Source organism: Dendropsophus ebraccatus, chromosome 10, assembly GCF_027789765.1.
Source record: "Dendropsophus ebraccatus isolate aDenEbr1 chromosome 10, aDenEbr1.pat, whole genome shotgun sequence".
Taxonomy (NCBI): domain Eukaryota; kingdom Metazoa; phylum Chordata; class Amphibia; order Anura; family Hylidae; genus Dendropsophus; species Dendropsophus ebraccatus.
Window position 1 is genome coordinate 76,616,386 of NC_091463.1, and position 24,511 is coordinate 76,640,896.

Below are 24,511 nucleotides of genomic sequence, written 5' to 3' on the forward strand. Positions count from 1 at the left end.
GATGTTAGTTACGATTGTTACTACAATCGTTATTGCGATCGTTACTATGATCGTTTATTCCTTCTGATCCCACAATGAACAATGTGCAGTTACACTGAACGATTAGTGAACAAATGCGGAACTTGAGCGAATGAATGTGGAATTGCAGCGAACGATTAACGATAATTGTAGGTTCAGATCTAATCCAACGATCAACGACACACGACCGATTTTCTGATCGTTGCCTGCAATTACACAAAACGATTCGCACGATAATTGTCCCGTGTAATAGGGCCCGTATCCAAGGCTTTGGACTGCTGTGACAACCGGTCAGAACCTTTATATTATATTGTTATTACGTGTGGATTTGGCCACTGTGCCACCAATGGAATACTCAAAAACTGCTTCAATGCCACGATACCTCGATATTAATCATATCATCTAAACAGTTAAATGACTCCAGTGCCTGTGCCACACTCCCTCACCTAACCCATCATGTACCTATATATCATGGGATGGGAAGCGTTGAAATATACCAGTGTTATGGAATATAGTAAAGATGCAGTAGAAACATAGAAAGAAAAAAATTAAAGACGGACTTATTGTAAATACAATATAGCCAGTGTCTGTTTCTCCTCCAAGGTGGTCTGAACTAGCTGCTTTAATGGCCACTTGTATGGTTTTGCAATGTAGTTGCATCCTTAATCTAGGACAACAGCACTTACAGCCAAGTGTTTGAGAAACCATTGCCCCTTGCAATAAATGTCGCTGGTATTCAGCAAATATTGTAGGGCAATTTCCTTGGGGTTTGTAGTCAAGATCCATGTGCAAATTTCAAGATTTAAAGTCCAACTTGGTTAGAGAATAACAGAAAGAGTAAATGTTGCTAGAGATGAGTATTTAACTAGCAGTCACTGACGAACATCGAAGGGATCATCTGGAGCATATCAGACTTGGGGACCATGGATCTCATCTGGTTTGAATCCCTTCTCCTCATCCTGATTATTTCATCACTCATGTACTCCACATGGAATTCCTTATACAGAAGACGTAACCTGCCTCCTGGACCAACGCCCTTGCCTATTGTTGGAAATATCCTGGTTATAAAGAGAGGACAGATGGTCAAATCATTGATGGAGGTTAGTTTTCTGAAATCCAGGTTTACTGTCTATATTGTGGGTTAAAGGGGTACTCCGGCAAAAATATTTTTCTTTCAAATCAACTGGTTTCAGGAAGTTATATAGATTTTTTTATTTACTTGTATTAAAAAATCTCCAATCTTACAGTTTTCATCAGCTGCTGTATGTCCTGCAGGAAGTGGTGTAATCTTTCCAATCTGACACAGTGCTCTCTGCTGCCACCTCTGTCCGAGACAGGAACTGTCCAGAGCAGCAGCAAATCCCCATAGAAAACCTCTCCTGCTCTGGACAGTTCCTGATATGGACAGAAGTGGCAGCAGAGAGCACTGTGTCAGACTGGAGAGAATACACCACTTCCTGCAGGACATCCAGCAGGAAAACAAACAAAAAAACAAGTACATAAACCAGTAGCAATTCACCTTACAAATACCATATACACCCTTCGGCTTCTATCGTCTGAGGTAAAAGCATTTCTTTTTGATAAGCGCTCTTGAGATCCTCCATACTTTCTTCAATTCTCTGATATTTTACTTATGCTATCTTACTTAGCTAGTGACTCAAATGAAACTGTATTTTAAGGGTGTGGTCACACTAGAGATTTTAAAGGGTTAAATTCATTTTTTTTTCTGTAGAGCACAGGTGTCTGCTACCATGGATACCTGAGTACTGTTCCCCAGCACATCAGAGAGCCCCTCTCCTTCCCTAGCACTGTATATATCCCCTCCCTATCCCCTCCTACTGTATATATCCCCCCTATCCCCTCCCACTGTATATACCCCCCCTGGGATATAAAGAGAATTACGGCTTAAACAAAACAATGAGGGCATGGATTGGCCTCCTGAGCATCAGTGGGAAAAAATCCAATGTACACGCAAAAAGTGATTGTCTTCTCTATAGGCATCTAAATACCTTAACAATTTGGCCATAAATTTGGCATGTGCATCAGGAAGTGCGTAACTACCACTGTAGAGGTTTTCGTTAAAGGTCATAAACTTGACATGTATATATATACAGCACCCAGCACTCTGATTATAATCTGGATCTTGCCACAAAAGGGCCAAAAAGTGCTTCCCCCACTTCCTTATTAAAGGCTACATTAAGGGTGCCTTCACACACACCGGATCTGCAGCGGATGCCACGCTGCGAATTCGAAGCAAAAATCCGCTGCGGATCCAGTGCTCGTTCATCACAATGAGTATACATACTGCTCTTCCCGCTCAGCCAATCAGTACGCTGCCCGCAGCAGCCACTGATTGGCTGAGACAGAGGTCCAACCGAGAACCCCAAAAGCAAGCCGGAGTAGGTGATGTATGCTTCGGCCGCTGGGGGGTTAACATACATACTCGCAGCGGGATGTATTCTCATAGGGATGAACTGACACTGGATCCACTGCGGAATTGGTGTGTGAAGGCACCCTTAGGTAGTGTTTTAGCTGATGTCAAAGCCCGAAAATGAAAGGATTCACAGCAAAAAAGGTCAGACCATAAAGCGCTGTTCTGTGAAGCAGTAAAAAAAAGATAGGAGCATATTAAGGTGCCATCTGAGGAGGCCCCCCCCACCCCATGACTAAAGAAATCTTCCTAGGGAATATGCAGATAGACCTTGTTTTTACCATTGCCACAGGGGGCTAATAAATGGGGCAGAAGATTGAGGGAATGGTCAGGAAAAAGAGGTGTAGAGAACCACTGAGGAGCCTCTACAGAGCTGCAGCCAAGTTGTCTTCTGCTGAGCCTTTAGGGAATATTATAGTGTAATTTTTTTAAACCCACCAGAGAATCCTCTGATACGAACGCCATGCCAGCCCATCTTTGTCTATATTTATACTGTGTGGGATGTGCTGGTTATAATAATTGTATGCTACTTTTCAGTTTAGAGAGAAATATGGCTCGGTATATACTATATATTTTGGACACCATCGAATAGTTGTCCTGTGTGGTTACGATTCCGTCAAGGAAGCATTAGTTGACCAGGCAGAGGAATTTGCCGGTCGTGGAAGACAGCCTGCTATTGATCAATTTGTGAAAAGACATGGTAAGTTTGTCACTATTTTATATATTTACATGTTTTACATTCAGTAAAGTAGCAAATGTGGGTATCGAATAATTTATGGAGAAGTTTATAGTTTATTGGTATATACATATATACACTACTTTCCTGCCCACACTGTAAGGGTCCGTTCACACAGAGCAAGAATGGCAGAATTCTGTGGCGTACAATTTCGCCAGCCTTCTTTGTCATAATAACACTCTATGGGAGGCACGCGCCTCCCATAGAGTGTCATTATGACACGGAGGCTGGCGGCATTCCGCAGCGGACAATTCCGCCGTTCTTGCTCTGTGTGAACGGGCCCTAACACCACCACAACCAAAGGCAACAGTGGCTAATGCATGTCCAACTGTTCAATGTTTATGTTTTTTTCAGCACAAATTACTATTTTAGTACTTTTTTCACAGCTTGTTAGGTGGTATTTGGTGGTGCTGGTGTTACAGTGTGGGGAGTTGTGTCTATTGTGTCAATACAGAACTGCCCTACACATTCAAGCCCATACTACTTGAATAACATAATTAATCCAGTTATTGTGCCTCTGCATGAACAACAAAGGCTAAATTTCATCTTTAGGCTATGTTCACACTACGTAAAACTATGGCCGTAGTTCTCGCCGCAGAACTACGGCTGTAGTTTTGCGGTGTGTGACATAGCTTGATGTTGAATGGGATCCCGGCCGGAGCGTACACACATCGTATGCGCTCTGGCCAGGAGCCCATGCGGCGGCGGAACAAAACTGACATGTCAGTTTTCTGCGGCCGGAATTCACTGCGACCTGTCAGTTTACACAGTGAAGCAAGCGGCTCCAGCCGCTTGTTTCACTGTGGGCTATGGGAAGCTCTGATGCGGGTGCACGCTGATGCGCCCGCATCAGAGCTCCCGCTATGATCCGGGCACAGACCGGCCGTTACATGACCCGTCCGGCGTCACGGAACGGCCGGTCTGATACAGTGTGTGAACATAGCCTTATGGTTGAAAATGCTCCAGCTCATTGAGATCACAACATCATTAGGTAACGACTACTGCAGACTAGAGGACCTCAAATGGTATGTACTTTCTCCAGACCTGAATTTCATAGGAAACCTATGAGATCCGCTGAGTCGCCATGTGGAGGTTCGTAACTGTACCCCAGAACCTTAATGACCTGAGGGACATTGTAACAAACAGCAAGTGTTGACCTGCTGTGCTGCTTAACCAGTTTGGTTTGGGCCACACCAGGAAGTGGAGGCTAAGTGCCCTCTGGGTCTTCATCCCCCATCAGGGTGCAGAAGTTGGACCTCTGCCTCCAGAGGACACCAGGTAGCTCCACAAGTGTGAGCAGCAGCTGGTTCCCAAGAACCAGACAGGATCGGTGCAAGGCACAGGGAAACAGGCAGTTGAAATGTGGACAGTAAGCTGGGTCATCAACAGGAAAGTCAGCATATATTAGCGCATATGCACATGTATCGGCTTCTTGCGTCACCGCAATACCAGGGATTAGACAGATATTGAGAAAGGTGGAGGGTCCAGGTGGCTTCAGAGGCAGGTCACACGGTACAGACAGTGGTAAGGCAAAAAGCGTAATACAAAGAACAGGCATTGGTCACAATTCAAAGAGATCCCTGATCTCAGGGAGACCAGCCAAATGATAACACTGCCGGCTGCTAATGAAAGCGCTCAATGCAGTGAAATCCTAGGTGCATTGCCCCCTGGGAAACATGAATATGCAAAAGAAAAGCCCATGGAGCCTCATTGAAGAGTCTCAAAACACAGGACTAGCCAGATATCCCTCCGGGAAGGACCCAGGTAAGGGGTAGCCCCTGTAAGGAAACCACCAAAACCACTATTTTAAGTGGCCCTATAAGTCAATGTAATGACAAGGAAAAAACCTAGCCTTGGTTTTTCCCTTGTCATTACATTGATTTATAGGGCCACTTAATATGGTGGTTTTGGTGGTTTCCTTACAGGAGCCACCCCTTGGCTGGGTCCTTCCCGGAGGGATATCTGGCTAGTCCTGTGTTTTGAGACTCTTCGATAAGGCTCCACGGGTTCTGCTTTTACAATTCAAAGAGAGTCAGAAGAATATCAGAAACACACCTTCACATGGAATCCAAGAGTCCAATAACGCTCAGGCAGGGGCAATAGCGGATTAAATGTACCCTGGGCCCCGGGCTGTCCACCCAACATGCCCCCCCCCACATTATAATCCGCTACTGCCCCCCCCAGGCTGTCCCCAATAAACATAATGTTCGGTCCCTTGCTGCTACCCCCAGTAAGCATTGCCCACCCCACCTCCACTGCCCCCAATAAACATATTGCCACTTGTTCCCCCGCTGTTGCCCCCAATAAACATATTGCCACCTTACCTGGTCCCCTGATGTTGCCCCCCCCCAAGGTCACAGCAGCACAGAGGATGTCAGGAGGAGAGGGTGCTGATATTATAAGGGAGGTCGCAGGTTCACACAGCACAGAGGATGTCAGGAGAGGAGGGTGCTGATCTAATAGGAGAGGTCACAGCAGCACAGAGGATGTCAGGAGAGGAGGGTGCTGGTATATAGGGGAGGTCACAGCAGCACAGAGGATGTCAGGAGAGGAGGGTGCTGATCTTATAGGGGAGGTCCCAGCAGCACAGAGGATGTCAGAAGAGGAAGGTGCTGATCTTATAGGAGAGGTCACAGCAGCACAGAGGATGTCAGGAGAGGAGGGGGCTGATCTATAGGAGAGGTCCAAACAGCACAGAGGATGTCAGGAGAGGAGGCTGCTAATCCTATAGGAGATGGTCCCCCTCTTTCCCCCTTTATAGATGGTCCCCCTCTTTCCCCCCTTTATAGATGGTCCCCCTCTGCCCCCCCTTATAGATGATTCCCCTCTGCCCCCCTTATAGATGGTCCCCCTCTGCCCCCACTTATAGATGATCCCTCTTTCCCCCTCTATAGATGGTCCCCCTCTTTCCCCCCTTTATAGATGGTCCCCCTTTGCCCCCCCTTATAGATGGTCCCTCTTTCCCCCTCTATAGATGGTCCCCCTCTTCCCCCCCTCTATAGATGGTCCCCCTCCCCCCCTTATAGATGGTCCCCCTCTGCCCCCCCCTCTATAGATGGTCCCCCTCTTTCCCCCATTTATAGATGGTCCCCCTCTGCCCCCCTTATAGATGGTCCCCCTCTCCCCCCTCCCTTATAGATGGTCCCCCTCTCCCCCCTCCCTTATAGATGGTCCCCCTCTTCCCCCCCTCATAGATGGTCCCACTCTCCCCCCTCCCTTATAGATGGTCCCCCTCTGCCCCCCTCCCTTATAGATGGTCCCCCTCTTCCCCCCCTCATAGATGGTCCCCCTCTCCCCCCTTCCTTATAGATGGTCCCCCTCTGCCCCCCCTTATAGATGGTCCCTCTTTCCCCCTCTATAGATGGTCCCCCTCTTTCCCCCCTTTATAGATGGTCCCCCTCTGCCCCCCTTATAGATGGTCCCTCTTTCCCCCTCTATAGATGGTCCCCCTCTTTCCCCCCTTTATAGATGGTCCCCCTCTCCCCCCTCCTTATAAATGGTCCCCCTCTGCCCCCCTTATAGATGGTCCCCCTCTGCCCCCCCTTATAGATGGTCCCCTCTGCCCGCCTCTATAGATGGTCCCCCTCTTTCTCCCCTTTATAGATGGTCCCCCTCTGCCCCCCCTTATAGATGGTCCCTCTCTCCCCCCTCCCTTATAGATGGACCCCCCTCTCCCCCCCTCCCTTATAGATGGTCCCCCTCTTCCCCCCTCATAGATGGTCCCCCTCTCCCCCCTCCCTTATAGATGGTACCCCTCTCCCCCCTCCCTTATAGATGGTCCCCCTCTCCCCCCTCCCTTATAGATGGTCCCCCTCTGCCCCCCCTTATAGATGGTCCCTCTTTCCCCCTTTATAGATGGTCCCCCCCTCTTCTCCCCTTTATAGATGCCCCCCCAGTCAGTAAATAACACAAAAATAACAAAATACAACTCACCTACCCTGCGTTCCCCCGTCGATCCTCTCTCCTTCTGCAGCCTCCGGCTGATGCGCGGCTGCCGGGGGTGTCCCGTCCTCTCCCCGCCAGCGCGCGCATCACACAGCTCCTAGTGCCGCCTGGGCCCTGACTTCCGGTACACAGAGCGTCTCTAACGTGCGCTCTCAGTACCGGAAGTCAGGGCACCGGGCGTACAGGGAGCTGTGTGATGCGCGCGCTGCCGGGGAGAGGGCGGGACGACCCGGCAGCCGCGCATCAGCCGGAGGCAGACGGAGACTCTTGTGACCGCAAGCGAAACAATGCTTGCGGTCACAAGAGTGCAGTGGCAAGGGGAAGGGGGCCTCCCGGGCGGCATTATAATGTGGGCGGCGCGGCGTGGCATGGCCGCCCCCCCCCCCCCCCCCCCCGGAGCCTCGGGCCCCGGGCGGCCGCCCAAACCGCCCATATTATAATCCGCCACTGGGCAGGGGAGGGGCTGCTGGATCTGGTTCAAATAGGTGCAGGTGGCTCTGGATTGGCAGATGGCAGTAGCAGGTGGAGACGGGCTACCTCTATATATCCAGAGCAGTTGGCTGCATCTGCCCCCTAGTGGCCAGAGGTGTCACTGCAGCAGAAGGTGGAAGAATACGCTGTAAGAGACGAGCATGGGGTACAGCGAAGGGGGAAACAGGACAGCACTGCTGCTGCTGAGTCTTGTCTGGCGCATTTCAGCTGCTCGTCAGCAGACAATAAGTTGGAACAGCATGAGACATTATTGTCAAGCTGCAATTGATGCTTAAAGGCACATGACAAGTTACTAAGACATTGAAGGTTACTTTCATGTTATAATATCGCTATAGCACAAACTTTTTAAGTTGTCCATAAATTTCACCCTCAACCCCAAAATCCCTAGCTAAATTATGATTTTTGCTTTAGGATTAACCTTCAGCAGTGTTTCAAAATGGAGAGATCTGCGCAGATTTTCCATTACAGTTCTAAGAAACCTTGGAATGGGAAAGAAAACTATTGAAAAAAGGATCCAAGAAGAAGCCCATTTCCTTGTGGCAGAGATTAAATCACAGAAAGGTACTTGTGGTAGCCATTAGCCGACATGATCTCAATTATGAGAGTAAAGAAGGCAATGGGTTAAAAAACTATGTGGTTAAAGGGAGTTAATGTGTTTTTTCCTGAATGTTATGCAATTCCAATATGATGGCTAGTGGCAATGGTTGCTTATATTACATTAATAATGGCACCATGCATCAGAGATATCGACATATATACACTGAGCGACTATAGCAGGAGACTAAAACTGAACACTGCTTATAGTAGGGCAGTTGTATTGTTTTTTTGGGGAAGACTCTTTGACTTATTTGAAGGATTTGAAGCCATGTTATAGCCTTTTATGATTTATGGCAGCTGATAAAGCTACCCGATAGCGCACAATATTATATTATATATTGGTTTTAAAAGAAAAAGAAAATAAATCACCTACATTTATCTTTTTTCAAACGTGTTTCTATTTTCTCACTGTATTTTTTATTTCCTTTCATTGTATGTTACAATGAGGCAGCTTTCTTGCCTGAGCAGTTGACATAAATGGGATAGGTGTCTGGGCATACTCTGTGACCTTTGCAGAGGTCATTCTATAGGGAGGGTAAGGTCATACAGGATCTTGTTATGTTATCTATTGGTGTCATCTCTTACTCTCATCTGCAGTAACCCAGAGGGTGTAAAGAAGTCGATGTGGAACGCCTGTGGGCTTGTGGGGACGCGTGGTCCTACACTAGTTACTGTTGTGGTGACCCTAACACAAGGGCCTGCTCATAGTTGTCTCATTCACTTTTCCATCTTTACGATTCTCCCTTTTGTGTACCTCTCTCCTTCTACATTCAAAAATATGTTCAGCAGCACTAGAAAAAATACAAAATGCGGGTGCACGTCTCACCAAACCGGACCCAGGTTTGTATCGGATATCCAAAGAGAAGATGGAGACCGCACTTCCAAAAGGAATTCACACTTTATTCACACCAGATGCAACGTTTCGGCTCAATGTGTAGAGAAAGGCTACACATTGAGCCGAAACGTTGCATCTGGTGTGAGTAAAGTGTGAATTCCTTTTGGAAGTGGGTCTCCATCTTCTCTTTGGATATCTCTCACAAGTCTTTTAACCTCCTCTGTAACCACCTGCTGTCTCTCTCTATCCTTCTGCTTCTGGCTGCTGGTGACATCTATCCTAATCCTGGCCCACCTTTCTCCCTCGCTAGTGACCCTCTCTTACTTCCCTCAAATAACTCTCTTAGCTTCACCAAGAACCGCTATCGGCCGTCTTCTGCTCCCTCTGTTTCTCCAGTTTCCTTTACCTGCGCTCTCCTAAATTCTCGCTCCGTGTGCAACAAACTCACGGAGATTCATGATCTTTTCATCACTAAATCCTTCACCCTTCTGGCTCTCACTGAAACCTGGCTACAACCATCTGACACTGCTTCCCCTGCTGCTCTATCCTATGGTGGTCTTCTTCTCTCTCACACCCCCAGACCTGAGGGTAGGCACGGTGCAGGAGTTGGGGTCCTTCTCTCCCCACAGTGCACCTTCCAGGTCATTCCCCCTGAGCCCTCACTCTCATTCCCCTCCTTTGAGGTTCACACCCTCAGACTCTTCCGCCCACTCCCCCTTAGAGTAGCTGTCATCTATCGTCCCCCTGGCTCTCCACGACAATTCCTCGACCACTTTGCCACCTGGCTCCCTCATTTCTTATCTGCTGAAGTTCCCACACTAATCCTGGGTGACTTCAACATTCCTGTCGATACTCCTATTTCCTCTCACGCCTCTCAGCTTCTCTCTCTAACCTCCTCTTTCGGCCTCTCTCAGCTAACAAATTCTCCTACACACAAAGGAGGGAATTCCCAGGACCTGATCTTCTTCCGCCACTTTTCCATCTCCAACTTCACAAATGATCCCTCAGAGTTATCAGACCACAACCTTCTCTCTTTCACAATTACAAACAATCGCCCCCCTCCTGACACTCCTACCCCACACATATATAGAAAGCTGCGTGGTATAGACACTCACCAACTCATAGACTCTCTTCAGTCCTCACTGTCCCCAATCTCATCCCTCACCTGCCCAAACACGGCCGCACAACACTACCACAACACCCTGAAAACTACCCTAGACTCTGTAGCCCCCCCTACTCTCCGCACACCCCGCCACAGATGCCGGCAGCCCTGGCACACCCCGGAAACTCGCTTTCTTCGGCGGTGCTCTAGGACTGCTGAACGTCTGTGGAGGAAATCGAGAACCTCTGCAGATTTCATTCATTACAAATTCACCCTCAAATCTTATTACTCTGCCCTTCACCTCGCCAAACAATATTATTTCACCTCCCTCATCTCTTCACTGTCAAAAAACCCAAAACGCCTTTTCGACACCTTTAATTCTCTTCTCAAGCCCAAAGCTCAGTCACCTATCACTGACCTCTGTGCTGAAGACCTGGCCTCCTTCTTCAAAACCAAAATCGACAACATCCGTTCAGACATCACCTCCCAGCCCCAAAGCCCTATAAATCCCATTCCCTCTCCCACCTTCTCTTCACTCTCTGCTTTTGATCCAGTGACAGAGGAAGAAGTCTCCAAGCTCCTCTCCTCCTCTCGTCCTACTACCTGCCCTAGTGACCCTATTCCCTCCCACCTCCTCCAGTCCCTCTCTCCTGCTGTCACTACTCACCTCACCAAAATATTCAACCTCTCCCTCTCCTCTGGTATCTTTCCCTCCTCATTCAAACACTCTGTTATCACCCCGCTACTGAAAAAACCTTCTTTAGATCCATCCTGTGCAGCCAACTATCGACCTGTCTCCAATCTCCCCTTCATCTCTAAGCTCCTGGAACGTCTTGTCTACTCTCGCCTTACTCGCTATCTCTCTGATAACTCTCTTCTTGACCCTCTACAGTCCGGCTTCCGACCCCTTCACTCCACCGAAACTGCTCTCACCAAGGTGTCAAACGATCTGCTGAAGGCCAAGTCACAAGGAAACTACTCCTTGCTGATTCTCCTGGATCTCTCAGCAGCATTTGACACTGTGGACCACCAGCTTCTCCTCTCCATGCTCAGCTCTCTTGGTCTTAAGGACTCTGTTCTCTCCTGGTTCTCTTCCTACCTCTCTGACCGCTCCTTCAGCGTATCCTTCTCGGGCTCTACTTCTTCTCCCTTACCTCTCTCTGTTGGGGTTCCCCAGGGATAAGTCCTGGGTCCCCTCCTCTTCTCCCTCTATACAGCCCCCATCGGACAGACCATCAGCAGGTTTGGTTTCCAATACCATCTTTATGCTGATGATACCCAGTTATACACCTCTTCCAACGACATCTCCCCTGCCTTCCTGCAAAATACTAGTGACTGTCTATCTGCTCTCTCTAACACTATGACCTCTCTGTTCCTCAAACTTAATCTCTCTAAAACTGAACTTCTTGTATTTCCTCCCTCTAACAAACCTAAACCCGACATTTCCCTCTCAGTCTGTGGTACTAGCATAACTCCTGTGCATCAGGCTCGATGTCTGGGGGTCATGCTAGACTCTGATCTATCCTTTACTCCCTACATCCAAGCTCTTACACGCTCCTGTCATCTACATCTCAAAAACATCTCCAGAATCCGTCCATTTCTCACCACTGACACTGCTCAGACTCTGACTGTCGCCTTGATTCATTCCCGTCTTGACTACTGTAACTCCCTACTAATCGGTCTTCCTTTCTCTAAGCTCTCCCCTCTCCAGTCTATCCTAAACGCAGCAGCCAGGCTCATCTTCCTCTCCAGCCGCTATACCGACGTCTCCTTTCTGCCTTTCTGTGCCAGTCACTGCACTGGTTACCCATTAAATATAGAACACAGTTCAAACTCCTCACCCTCACCCATAAAGCTCTCCACAACTCTGCCCCTCCATACATCTCCTCCCTCATCTCCACCTACCATCCTTCCCGTGCTCTGCGCTCTGCAAATGACCTCACACTAACCTCTTCTTTAATCCGAACTTCTCATTCCCGCCTCCAAGACTTCTCTCGTGCTGCACCAGTTCTCTGGAACTCTTTACCCAAAGACCTCAGACTTATTTCCAACATCCCCAGTTTTAAGCGTGCCCTAAAGACCCATCTCTTCAGGCGTGCTTATAACATTTCGTAATCTCGTCTCCCTTTTGCTATCCCTTCTCCATCCTCTCTATAACTTCTTCGGTGCTAGTTACACTGTCCTTGTCATCTGAGCTTAGAAAATGGCTTGTGACTGGCTTGCCCAGCCGCCTATAGGCACTTAGAGAATCCATGTAGAATGACTGGAACATTGACAAATAAAGCACTTGTTGCCTCTCGTGTTACTCCCAGTCATCCTAGCCTGTAAGCTCTTGAGAGCAGGTCTCTAATTTGTTGTTGTAATTTATTCCTTGTATAATTTAATATATAACCTGTAACGTATTTATATATATTTAAATAAGCGCTGCGGAATCTGTTGGCGCTATACAAATAAATATTATTATTATTATATTATTATCTCTCCTTCTACAGCCACACAGTGGGTTTACAGATGTTGATGGGAGAGGACACCTGTGGGTTGGTCTACACTTGTGGTCGTACACTAGTCACTGTTGTGGTCACACTGACACAAGGACTTCCACTTCTTTTACTCTGTGGGCTGGCACAGTGAAAGGGATGATCCATAAAGGATGGAGGTGGTAATGGTTCCCCTTAGAACACCCTGAAAAGAGTCTATCCAGATGGTGTGTAGGGTGTGCTTAATGCTATGGTGCAAAGTTTGCACCATGTTTAGTCCAAAGCAATCCTGAGCTTTAGGACTTTTTTTTGCTGGCCCTTTCCAAAGAGTGGGCTGCAATAGACTCCTTACTTCCTCCCAGTCTGGGCTGCGGGAGCTTTTGTTCCCTCAGTAGGGGAAGGGGCCACAGAGCAAACTCATCCCCACTTCAGAATGTGGGAAGTATTTGCTAATCTCTTACGTACAGCCATGAATGGTATGAATACAACAACAGCATAAAACATCATAAGAACAATATAAAAGTAGGGCACTATTGATCACTCTTGCTTTTTTGCTTCCTCTATCTTTTTTTTGTCAGTCTAACCTTCCTTTCACCCTTCTTTTCTTCTAGTCTGCTTATGAATATATAGAAAAAGAGAACAACCTTAGATATTTAACAATCATCTTGTTTCTTGTTTATACAGAGCAATTCTTTGACCCAACCAGATTTCTAGCTCAGTGTGCCTCGAATATAATTTGCTCCATTGTGTTTGGAGACCGATTTGAATACAGTAATGATAGTTTCCAGAAGCTTCTGAGCTTGTTCAATGCTATATTTCAGGATATGAGCGGCTCGTGGGGGCAGGTAAGTTCCACTATATTTCTCTTTATGGGGCCTCATCAGCTGGAAATCTGTACTTTACAAACAAAATATTTTAAGTGAGAATACAGTGCATGTGTACATATAGGGGGTGTAGTGGTTTCAGTCATGCCCTAGGCCCTGGTGTCTGAGGGGACCTAATGATACCTATAAAATAGAGCACATCAGCGTTAAATGTCCTGTTATAGATTTTGCATGAGGCTCAAACCAGATGTAAAATGCAAGCATGTCATACAGGAGTGCCATCCAAATAGAAGTCAAATCTAAAATCCTAATCTTCTTCTTCTTCTTCTTCTTCTTCTTCTTCTTCTTCTTATTATTATTATTATTATTTAATTTATTTATTAATTTATTCATAAAGCGCCCTTGATTCCAGAGTGCTATACAAGTGATACGGGTAACAAACAGGAACATCATACAAACAAAATCAAAACACATTACATAAAGGTAAAGGGCAGACTAGTAGATGGGGAAAGAGGATCCTGCCTGTGAGGGCTTACAATTAGAAATGAGCGAACCTGGAGCATGCTCGAGTCCACCCGATCCCGATCGTTCGGCATTTGATTAGCGGGGGCTGCTGAAGTTGTATAAAGCTCTAAGGTTGTCTGGAAAACATGGATACAGCCAATGACTATATCCATGTTTTTCACATAGCCTTAGGGCTTTATCCAAGTTCAGCAGCCACCGCTAATCAAATGGCGAGCGATAGAGTTCGGATGGACTCGATCATGCTCGAGGTTCGCTCATTTCTACTTACAATCTATAAGGAAAGGCGAGAGAGACATTTAAGGTTTATTTTAGGTTGTAGCCGAGTTTAAAGAGTGGGGTTTTCAGATTACTTTTGAAGGTGTTGATGGTGGATGAGAGCCGGATGTGTCAGGGTAGTGAGTTTTAGATTATGATGGAGGCTTGTGCAAAATCTTTGAGGTGGTTGTGTGAGGTGTGCAAAAGGAGGTTGTTGCAGGATCGAAGGCTGCATGAGGGATGGTAGCGGGATATCAGGTCAGTGATATACGGAGGAGACAGGTTGTGGATGGCCTGTATGGTCAACAAATTAAAATTAATATATTGGGCAATGGGGAGCCAATGAAGGGATTGGCACAGGGGGGAGGCAGAGACAAAGCGGGGGGGTTGGTTGGTTAGTTGGTTTTTATTGGCTTCTATTGAGAATCACGTCTAGTTTTTGGGTTCGCTGGTCATGTGAGGCAGTGATGTCACCGACCCAGCGCCTGGCTTGTATCCTAGGTTAAAGTCCTGCCCTGTACACAGAAGGTCACACCAATGACATTCCATGTATGTAATGGCTGGAGAGTAGTGGATCTGCTGAGCTTGCACAATCGATGGTGTAAGCTTGCTGCGAGAGGTGACCCACCTGGTCACTACCTCTAGTAGGACTTGCTTGCGTAGGTGGAGAGGTAAAGTACGGTACAGTAGCTTGAGACAAATACGTAGTCAGGGTCAGGCAGATAGGTCAGGCAAGGCAGCTGGCAAGAATGGAGTCAAGAGACAGTAGCAAAGCCAATAGTGCACTGAAATGGAAATGACAAGCAAGGTACGCTTTCTCCTTAGGTTATGAGCAATAAAAATCCAGCAGAGACCATAGGAAGAGGCCAGGCTTTATAGAAGTGGTATATAGGGCCTACACCAATTAATGGTGCACTGCTCTTTAAACTGAAGCAGAGCCAGAGCACAAACCCTCCAACAGAGGAGGAGCCACGCTGAGGAGCAGAGAAGGAGCAGGGGAGAAGAAGCAGGGAGCAACACACGGCCATGGACAGGAGCGCGGATGCTGGCAGAGATATGTGCCATGACCATGACAGTATACGGGCAGGAAGCACTCTCAGCTGCTCTTTATATTCATAGGAGTGGTCCCGGACAGTGTTAGCTTCAGGAATGAGACGGTGGAAATGACAGCACGCTCAATATGAATATGGAATTGCTGTCAACTGCAGTACCGGCCAGGATGATCTTTTTTGACACCGGCCATTCTGTTACCCGACCGGGTCACAGAACGCCCAGTGTCTTACGCCATGTGAACATGGCCTTATATCACATGAGAGCAGTTTTTGGCAGCAGTGACAGCGTGGTCTACAGCTGCAGCCTGCAGGAGCAGGATGGCTGGCCAGATGACAGCAATTTCCATATCTTGTCTTCTGGTGAATTTGGATGAGCACGCACCCGTGTGCACCCGCATCGGGATTCACCGCTGCACGCAATGGGGCATGCAGCCGGAGCCGCACGCCCCATTGTGTGAACTGACAGGTTCTCTGCGGACGCTGTTTAATGAATAGCGGCCACAGAAAACTGACATGTCAGTTTTTTGCGTGGCCTCTAGCTATCCCGGCCAAGTGTATACTATGGGGGATATTTATCAAACATGGTGTAAAGTAAAGCTGGCTCAGTTGCCACTAGCAACCAATCAGATTCCACCTTTCATTCCTCACAGACTCTTTGGAAAATGAAAGGTGGAACCTGATTGGTTGCTAGGGGCAACTGAGCCAGTTTCACTGAGCTTTACACCATGTTTGATAAATCTCCCCCAATGTGTATTCAACCCGGCCGGGATTCCCTCTAGCTGCAGCACAATGCAAGTAAAGTATTAATCAGTGTTACAAATCGGCCATAATTAAAACTTTACTTACGTTTAGTGAACATGGCCTAAAGATGCAGAATCAGCCCCGGGCAGTGGTGACAGTGTTGAAGTTAAGACGTCAAGACACTTCTTTTGACTGTAAGGGCATCTTATCCCTGTGGGTACCTTAAGGGTTGTGTCCCAATTCTTTTTTCTATACAGTGTATCTAATCACCTTTGTTACCTATCCTAGGGCTGTCATGCACATTTTGTAATTTTTCTTTGAACCTAAATGTTTGTATTTCTTTCCCCAGATGCTGGAAATGCTGCCATCAGTCATGACCTATGTACCTGGACCACACAAAAGAATAAACAAAAACTTTAATAAACTCACTGATTTCATCTCGGAGCGAATAAAGATGAATGAGGAGTCACTTGATCCCAACTCACCCAGAGATTACATTGATTGCTTCCTCATCAAGCAGCAGGAGGTATTTGTAATAGGGTTAATAAAGGGATGGCCAGAGTGGAATCCCGTGGCCTGTCCTCACTAGTATATAGCATATTTTTGGCTTGGCAATTGTTGGTACACTGGAGTTTACACCATAGGAGGCCAATGTTTCATAGGGTTTTGGGAAGAGAATAGCAAACAAAAAGTCTTTTCTCAGCTCACCACAGCTTTACTATGACTAGTAAAAAGATAAATCCCAGCACACACCAAGTAGTGAAATGCTTACTTTATTGGAGCAGGAGGACGCGTTTCGGCTGATGAAGGCTACTGGGCCGAAACGCGTCCTCCTTCATGTGTTGCACCAATAAAGTAAGCATTTCACTTCTTGGTGAGTGCCGGGATTTATTTTTCTACTGTTCTGGCATTATTCCTACCATGAGCACCACCAGACCTACAGAGCGCTGTCTTCTACTATATTACACTCCCATGATTGTCATCAACCCTTTTTTTCTCTTTAATGTCTTAGTAATATTATAGCAACAGCAATGCATACACTGATTATTTAGCTTTCTAAAATTAAAAAACTGAAAAACTTATCTCTTTATGGGATACAAGCACCGTAGCATCATAAGAAGCCTGGGTTCTTAAACATTAGCCACCAAAAAAATTCTCTTTTGCAGCATTGCAACATACTTTATGGTTGTAGAGATAGCAGCAGTATAAAAGACACATACAATATATAATAGCTCTGGGTATCTGCCAGGGTATCTAATGTATACAATAGTAGAAGCTCTGGGTATATGCCAGATAAATGGCATAGTATACTGAAACCTACATGTTTAGGCTGTGCATACTAGTTTGCATCAGGTCCGGTTGTTGACCAATTTCATTTGATGCTGATTTGGAGATGGCGGTATGGTTAGCGGTGCCTTAATACAGAGAGATTTATATGACAGATTTTTGAAGCCAAATCCAGGAATGGATTTGAAAAGTAGAGAAATCTCAGTCTTTCCTTTATGACCTGATCTTTGCTTATAGTCTGTTCTTGGCTTTGGCTTAAAAAATCTGTCAGATAAATTTCTCTGTGTAAAGGAACCCTAACTCTTGATTTGACTAAAAACAGTGTCAAATATCGAACTGGACATGCATCTACCGGAACTAAAACGGGATCTGAGGTCCTAGTAACTGTTTCACACTCTCCAAGAGATAAATGGGGGGAGATAAATAAAGATTTTTTTAAAAAAACTTTTTTTACATTGTAAAATTGTGTCAAGCTGGACAATAATGGCATCTGAGGCCCCAGCCATATTGTCACAAGATCCTACAGATGAGTGTAAATAGACTTTTTTTTTTTTTTTTAAATCCTCACTTGTGGACAACTGTGTAAATGAAAACTATCCAAGGCTTGGAGCAGTAAAGAACATGGTTTAAGGCTATGTTCACACTACGTAAGAGACCGGCCGTTCCGTGACCCCGGCCGGGTCATGGAACGGCCTGTCTCTGGCCGGATCATCTCGGCCGGTACTTAAGTACCGGCCAGATGATCTTTCCGGCCGCAGAGCTCTGATGCGGACGCATCATCGCGCGCCCGCATCAGAGCTTCCCATAGCGCACAGTGCCAGAGCCGCTCGCTTCACTGTGTGAACTGACAGGTCTTTCTGCGGCCAGAATTCACTGAATTCCGTCTGCAGAAGGATGACATGTCAGTTATTTGCGGCCCCGTATGGGATCCCGGCCGGAGTGTGAACGATGTGTATACGCTCCGGCCGGGATCCCATAAAGAAACAGGCATTGTTCCACCGCACCAAAAGTACGGTCGTTGTTGCAACGGCCGTACTTTTATGTAGTGTGAACATTGCCTAAATCAGCTTGTAGACACAGACTGCTGTACTAGATTGCAGTGTATATATGTAATGTATCCAGCATCGAAAAATTAAGTTACAATTTATTTACATAAAGGAGTTTTTATGTATTAAAGAAAAACATAGCTGCTCTATTCTAGAAACTGAGGTATCACTTAAAGGATGACGCTGTGCATTGTGTTTTTAGGAAAAAGACGATATGCACTTTAACAGGAATAACATGATAATGACCATACTCAACTTGTTTTTTGCTGGGACAGAAACCGTTAGCTCTACCTTAAGACATGGGCTCCTGATACTTATGCGGTACCCTGAAGTACAAGGTTAGTCAAGTAGAGGCAATAAATTTTTGTTTGAACGATACATCAGTGATACACTGATAACAGGTTTTCCAGCTGATATATATATATATATATATATATATATATATATATATATATATATTGTGGACATGTCACGGGAGAAGTGTTCGAGGGGGTGTACATCTCCCCTAGGTTACTGCTTAGTGTGAGATGGTGAGTCCAGGAGGGATCTGTGCTCAGCAGTGTTATGCTGCTGAGCTATTAGTTACTGTTACCGGGCCTGGATTTACATGGAATGGCAGGTAGGTTTTGGTAGTGGGACTTGCCATTCCCTCCCCTCGATCCAGTTCAGGTGTTGGGATCAGGTGAGCTCGGACCCTAATCAGCCTGAGAAGGTAAAAGCTCACACAGTGTGCAGATGGTTGCTCTCAGCCAGGAGTGAACAGCCTGTGTGTTTGGTGGGAGCTGTGAATACAGATGCTGCTGGAGCATATATACACCCTGTGGTATCCAGGTGAAAGACGCACTATTTGTCTAGTGTCAGATAGGTGAAGAACTCTGTTAGTAAGCGCCCAGACGGGCAAGACCTTTTTGCTTGGTTGGTTCTTAAAAGCACGGTGTTGCTTTATTTCTGTTTGATGGACTGTTTATGCTGCAATTAAATGCCAAATATTATGACTGTCTGTATATAATTCTCCCAATAATTATATTGTATAATTACATATTATAATAGTTAATAAGGTTGAAAAAAGACAAGAGTCCATCAAGGTCAACCTAACACCAAAGGCACCTAGGATTCCCAACATGTCTCCCATGCTGGTGGCAGTCTGCGATCTGAACAGGCATGTTCAGCTTAGAATAGTTGTTAAATAATTTTATTACTTTCTTCATAGCTAAACTGCATGCAGAAATAGACCGCATGATTGGTGAAAACCGCATCCCAAATATTGAAGACTGCAACAATATGCCATATGAGTGCTGTAATACATGAGATACAGAGATTTTGTGATATTCTCCTGCTAAATCTTCCTCATACAACCACAAAAGAAGTTCAATTCAAAGGATACACTCTTCCCAAGGTATAAAAATGAAAAAATGCTTCACTAATTGTGGTAATGAAGTAGTACCTAAGTTTTGCCACAAGATGTCATTATTGTATGTAACTGTACTTATATTTTGCACAGCTGCAGGTAACTAAAGGGTTATTGTTTGTTGTAATCTGTACACTAATGAGGACCTAATCTTCTCTACCTATTTCTTAGCTCCTTTCTTTTCTATGCTTTTTTTCTCCACCACTCACAGGGGATATTACACCTCCTGTAGGAAGTTGTCACATGGGGAGAGGAAGTATACACACACTTAGTCAGTCTTAGGATAGCTTCACACACACACCATATCCGCAGCAGATTTGAGCTACATGACTGAACAAAGCATCAAATCTGCATGGCCACAGGGGAAAGGGTATAGCTCTCCACTTTAAAATTAAAACAGGTGTGCCTCCATACCTGTGTGCCCACCTGGCACTGGCATCACGACAATATACCATCCTGGCTGAGCTGTATCTCGGCCAACCACCACAATAGTGGCGTCGCACAGTACCATCTGTCAAGTGACCGGTCCCGGTCAAGCCTCACAGGAGTGCACCACACTAATGACTAGTAAAAACACTGAAACTGGTGAATTGATAAAGGGTTAATAGTATAGTTCTAATTGTACCCAAATGATCAGGTGATCACAGGGTCATAAAATCAGGAAAGCGTTCTTTCTCTCCAGGGAAATCAAGTATTCCGTGGAACCCACTGCAATCAGTTGATCACTTTTTGTAGACTGGTCAATGAGTGTGCCTAATTAACCTGCGACTAACAAAGTATCTGAAAATGTTTTTTCATTTTTATTGCTGGAAATCAAAAAGTCTAGGGGAGGAATTTATTAAGTTCGGTGTTTTTTGCGCCGCCATTAAAGATGTCCCTGCATTGCCAATGCTCCTCGGTAGGGATGGTCCGAACAGAGTTCGTACGAACCCGAACCATCCGCAATGATTACCGCTGTCTGCCTGCTCCGTGCAGCGGGCGGATCCAGCGGGAGGAATGCCTGGAAAACTGGGATACAGCCATAGCCATAGGCTGTATCCCAGTTTTCCAGGCGGTCTGCCCGCTGCACGGAGCGGGCAGACAGCGGTAATCTGAGGCCGAGCATTCGGGTTCAGCCGAACCCGAACCTCGGCGGGTTCGGACCATCCCTACTCCTCGGATTTATGTAGAGGCGCAGTGCACACATAGTAAAACCTACGCCAGCTCAGAGTTGGCATAGGTTTCGTTAAAATTTTTCACCATGAAAAATGTTAAAGGGTTTGTCCAGCGAAAATCTTTTTCTTTCAAATAAACTGGTTTCAGAAAGGTTATATAGATTTGTAAGTCTTCCTATACTTATTAGCTGTTGTATGTCCTGAAGGAACTGGTGTTTTCTTTTCAGTCTGACACAGTGCTCTCTGCTGCCACCTCTGTCTGAGACACGAACTGATCAGATCAGCAGCAAACCTCTCCTGAGAGGTCAGCAGGGAACACTGTGTCAGAATGAAAAGAAAACAACATTTCCTGCAAGACCTACAGCAGCTGATAAATATGGGAAGACTTGAGATTTTTAAATAGACATAAATTACAAATCTATATAACATCCTGAAACCATTTGATCTGAAAGATTTTTGCTGGATCTCCCCTTTTAATGTTTTATTAGTAAATGTACTACATTTTTTAGATTGCAAGCGACCAATTCCAGGAAACAGCATCATTATCGTATTTACAGTAGGACCTAATGTGTTCCTGCTGCTATTCAGAATTTTCATTACTTTTTTTTTTTTGCATAGGCTATAACCTGTGTATACTTACTACCCATCACATTCAGTGCATATTATGCCATTCTATTGGGAATTACTGATTACAATGGAACTGAGCTGCAAAACCTCACCCAAACTAAGGACATGAGTGGTGCTGTTTCTGAAAGAAAGTGACCATGTTTTTGTAAACCTGAATAACTCCAACACAATCATTTTCATTTCCTCTCTGTCCAGGGCACAGATATCTATCCATTGTTGTGTTCTGTTCTTCAAGACCCCACAAAGCTTGACTGTCCAAGCAAGTTTGATCCTAACCATTTCTTAGATGATAAAGGATGTTTTAAGAAGAATGAGACCTATATGCCATTTTCTGCAGGTAATAATGGTTAATTGGCTTAAGCAAAATGAATGAATGATGGGACGGTCTCTAACAGATTTACTGATAACAGAACTAACACAGCTATAGTATAATTTCTGTTATTTCACTTCTGTGCTGTGTCCCCATATAGTATTAGGCCACTTCTATGCTCCTTTATAGTAGTTAGACCTCTCTGTGCCCCATATAGTAGTTTGGCCCCCTCTGATGCCCATATGCCCTCTCTGTGCACCCATATAGTATAGGCCTCCTCCCTACCCCCACATAGTATTAGGCTCCCCTTGTGCCTCTGCATGGTAGAGCCCCCACTGTACCTCCATATAGAATGGGTCCCCTCCGTGCCTGCATATAGTATAGCGCCCATCCCCACTGTGCAGCCCCATATAGTATAGGTCCTCTTTACTGTATTTGCCTCCTCTGTACCTCTATATAGTATAGGCCCTTTCAGTACCCCCGGAAGATATTGCGCAGCAGTACAAATATCGTATAGGCCCCTTTTGTGCTGCAGCCTTCATATAGTATATGACCCCTCTATGCAGCAGCCCCATCTGTGTCCCTATATAGTATTGTACAGCAGCACCATATAATATAGGCCCACCTTTGTAGCATCCCTCATATAGTGTAGCCCCCCCCATGCAGCATCCCCATATCATATAGCCCCCATTGCAGCAGGCCCAATATAATGTAGACCCCTCCCTCCTTGTGTAGCAGCCCCATATAGTATAGGCCCCAAGTATAAAAAAAAAAGTTGTTTATGACACTCTGAGGACATATGTGATGTGCTGGAACTTTATGATAAGGCTGGGAAGTATTGTACTGTATGTTGGTGGGTATTAGTAGTTATGGCAGCAGGGATAGTAGTGGCTGCGTGGATGGCAGCAGCAGAAACACAATATGCCATATGAGGGACAAGGCAGGATATGAGCAGCTGTATAAAACAATAGCAGCAGTACCAGTGTAAGAATTATTATGTATATATACATATAAGTCTAGAGTATAGATAATACATACATATACACCACCCTCTTACTGGGTCTAGATTCGAGGTTGGGGCAGTAAATTAAATACAACAGCAAGTGTAAAGAGTGGAATTTTGCCTTTTTTATTTGTTATGAGAGTTGTATAACATATAAAAAAGCAGAAAGAGATAAGAATTACACAAATACAATACAAATACAATATAACCAATAAGGAACAACCATTACATTACAGAAAACTAAAATATTTCACAGATTCCAACAACAGAAATTTCAGGCATAGTTACCACACTATGGGCTCTTTTGATCACCACAGACAATTTGCCAATTGGTATCACAATGATATCTTGCATATATAAACACTTTACATGTGTAACCAAGTGACCATCTGATGCAAGAATCTGGGCAAACAATGGATATTTAGCAGCATGTTTGGGGGAAAATACAACAATATACAGATGTAGCCTGTGTCAACCTGATCACAATGACACATTTAACTCAACAAATTGACTTCAACAATTGCTCCCTGATACAATTGTTGTGTCAGAGATCACATGGTTACATGGCTACATCTGTAATCCTCCAACTTAAATGAATGCCTTTAAAAATATACCCAATATGGCCTGAATTAAATATATATATATTTCCTAAGGTGCATTTCTTTCACCAGGTGTAGTATTAATGGCAGCAATAGCCACAGCAGTAGTGTAGTACATTTGGCCCTATACCTTGTAGCAAGGAAAATAAAGAAGAATGGTATGGTGGGTATTTTATAATGCAAACACAGGCAATATATGCTATTATAGTTGAATACATCTATTGAGTTTTTCTCTTATTAGGGAAGCGGCTTTGTCTCGGAGAAGGTTTGGCCAAGATGGAGTTGTTCATTTTCTTGACAACCATCTTACAGAACTTTAGACTGTCCTGAAAAAGAACTCACAGACGAAGATATCAAACCTCTAATGGCTGGCTTTTCAAATATTCCAAAATGTTATCGGTTGTCCTTCATCCCCCGAAGTTAAACCTTTATATTAATGATCTACTGAGTTACTTCAAAGGCTTCCGAGAAGCTTCAGCTGCGTGATCTTTTAGAGTACATAACAATGTCTGGTTTTGATTATTCAGAAATGTAACATATTTACTTGTAAACACAATAAATCATTGTCTTTTTTTTATATTATTCTTTGATTAAATTGATTTCTAGCAGGCCGCATAGACCATGCAATAATGTCTACATCCCCCCCAACCACACTCCAATGACACCCATGACTTCGGGTTTCACCCTGCTTTGAGAACAAATCCTTCTCCTACTCCTCCAAAACTGCCCCCTCCTCCAGAACTGTCTGCAGACAACTGGACCGACAACTGGGAGAAATTTACTTCCTCCTCCTCCGCTTCCTCCTGTTCCACCATCATAGTCTGAAAGGATATTTAGAGCAGTCATAGGATGAGGGTGTTTTAAGCAAAGTCTATTTGCCCAAATCGGGCTAGCTATATCAGTCCATGCTCTTGCGAGCTACCAGCTGCACTCATGGATTAGCATTGGCTGAAGAGATCCATGTCTACAGTTATGCGACGTTTCGAAGCAAGATTGCTTCTTTCTCAAGCATAGTCACATGATCACCCACCACCAATTTAATGCCTA

At 45.3% G+C, this 24,511-nt stretch overlaps 1 pseudogene; it reads left to right on the forward strand.

Moving 5' to 3' along the window:
* The first annotated feature begins 941 nt into the window (after positions 1-941).
* Positions 942-23,994, forward strand: LOC138766110 (cytochrome P450 2G1-like; annotated as a pseudogene).
* The last annotated feature ends 517 nt before the right edge of the window (positions 23,995-24,511 follow it).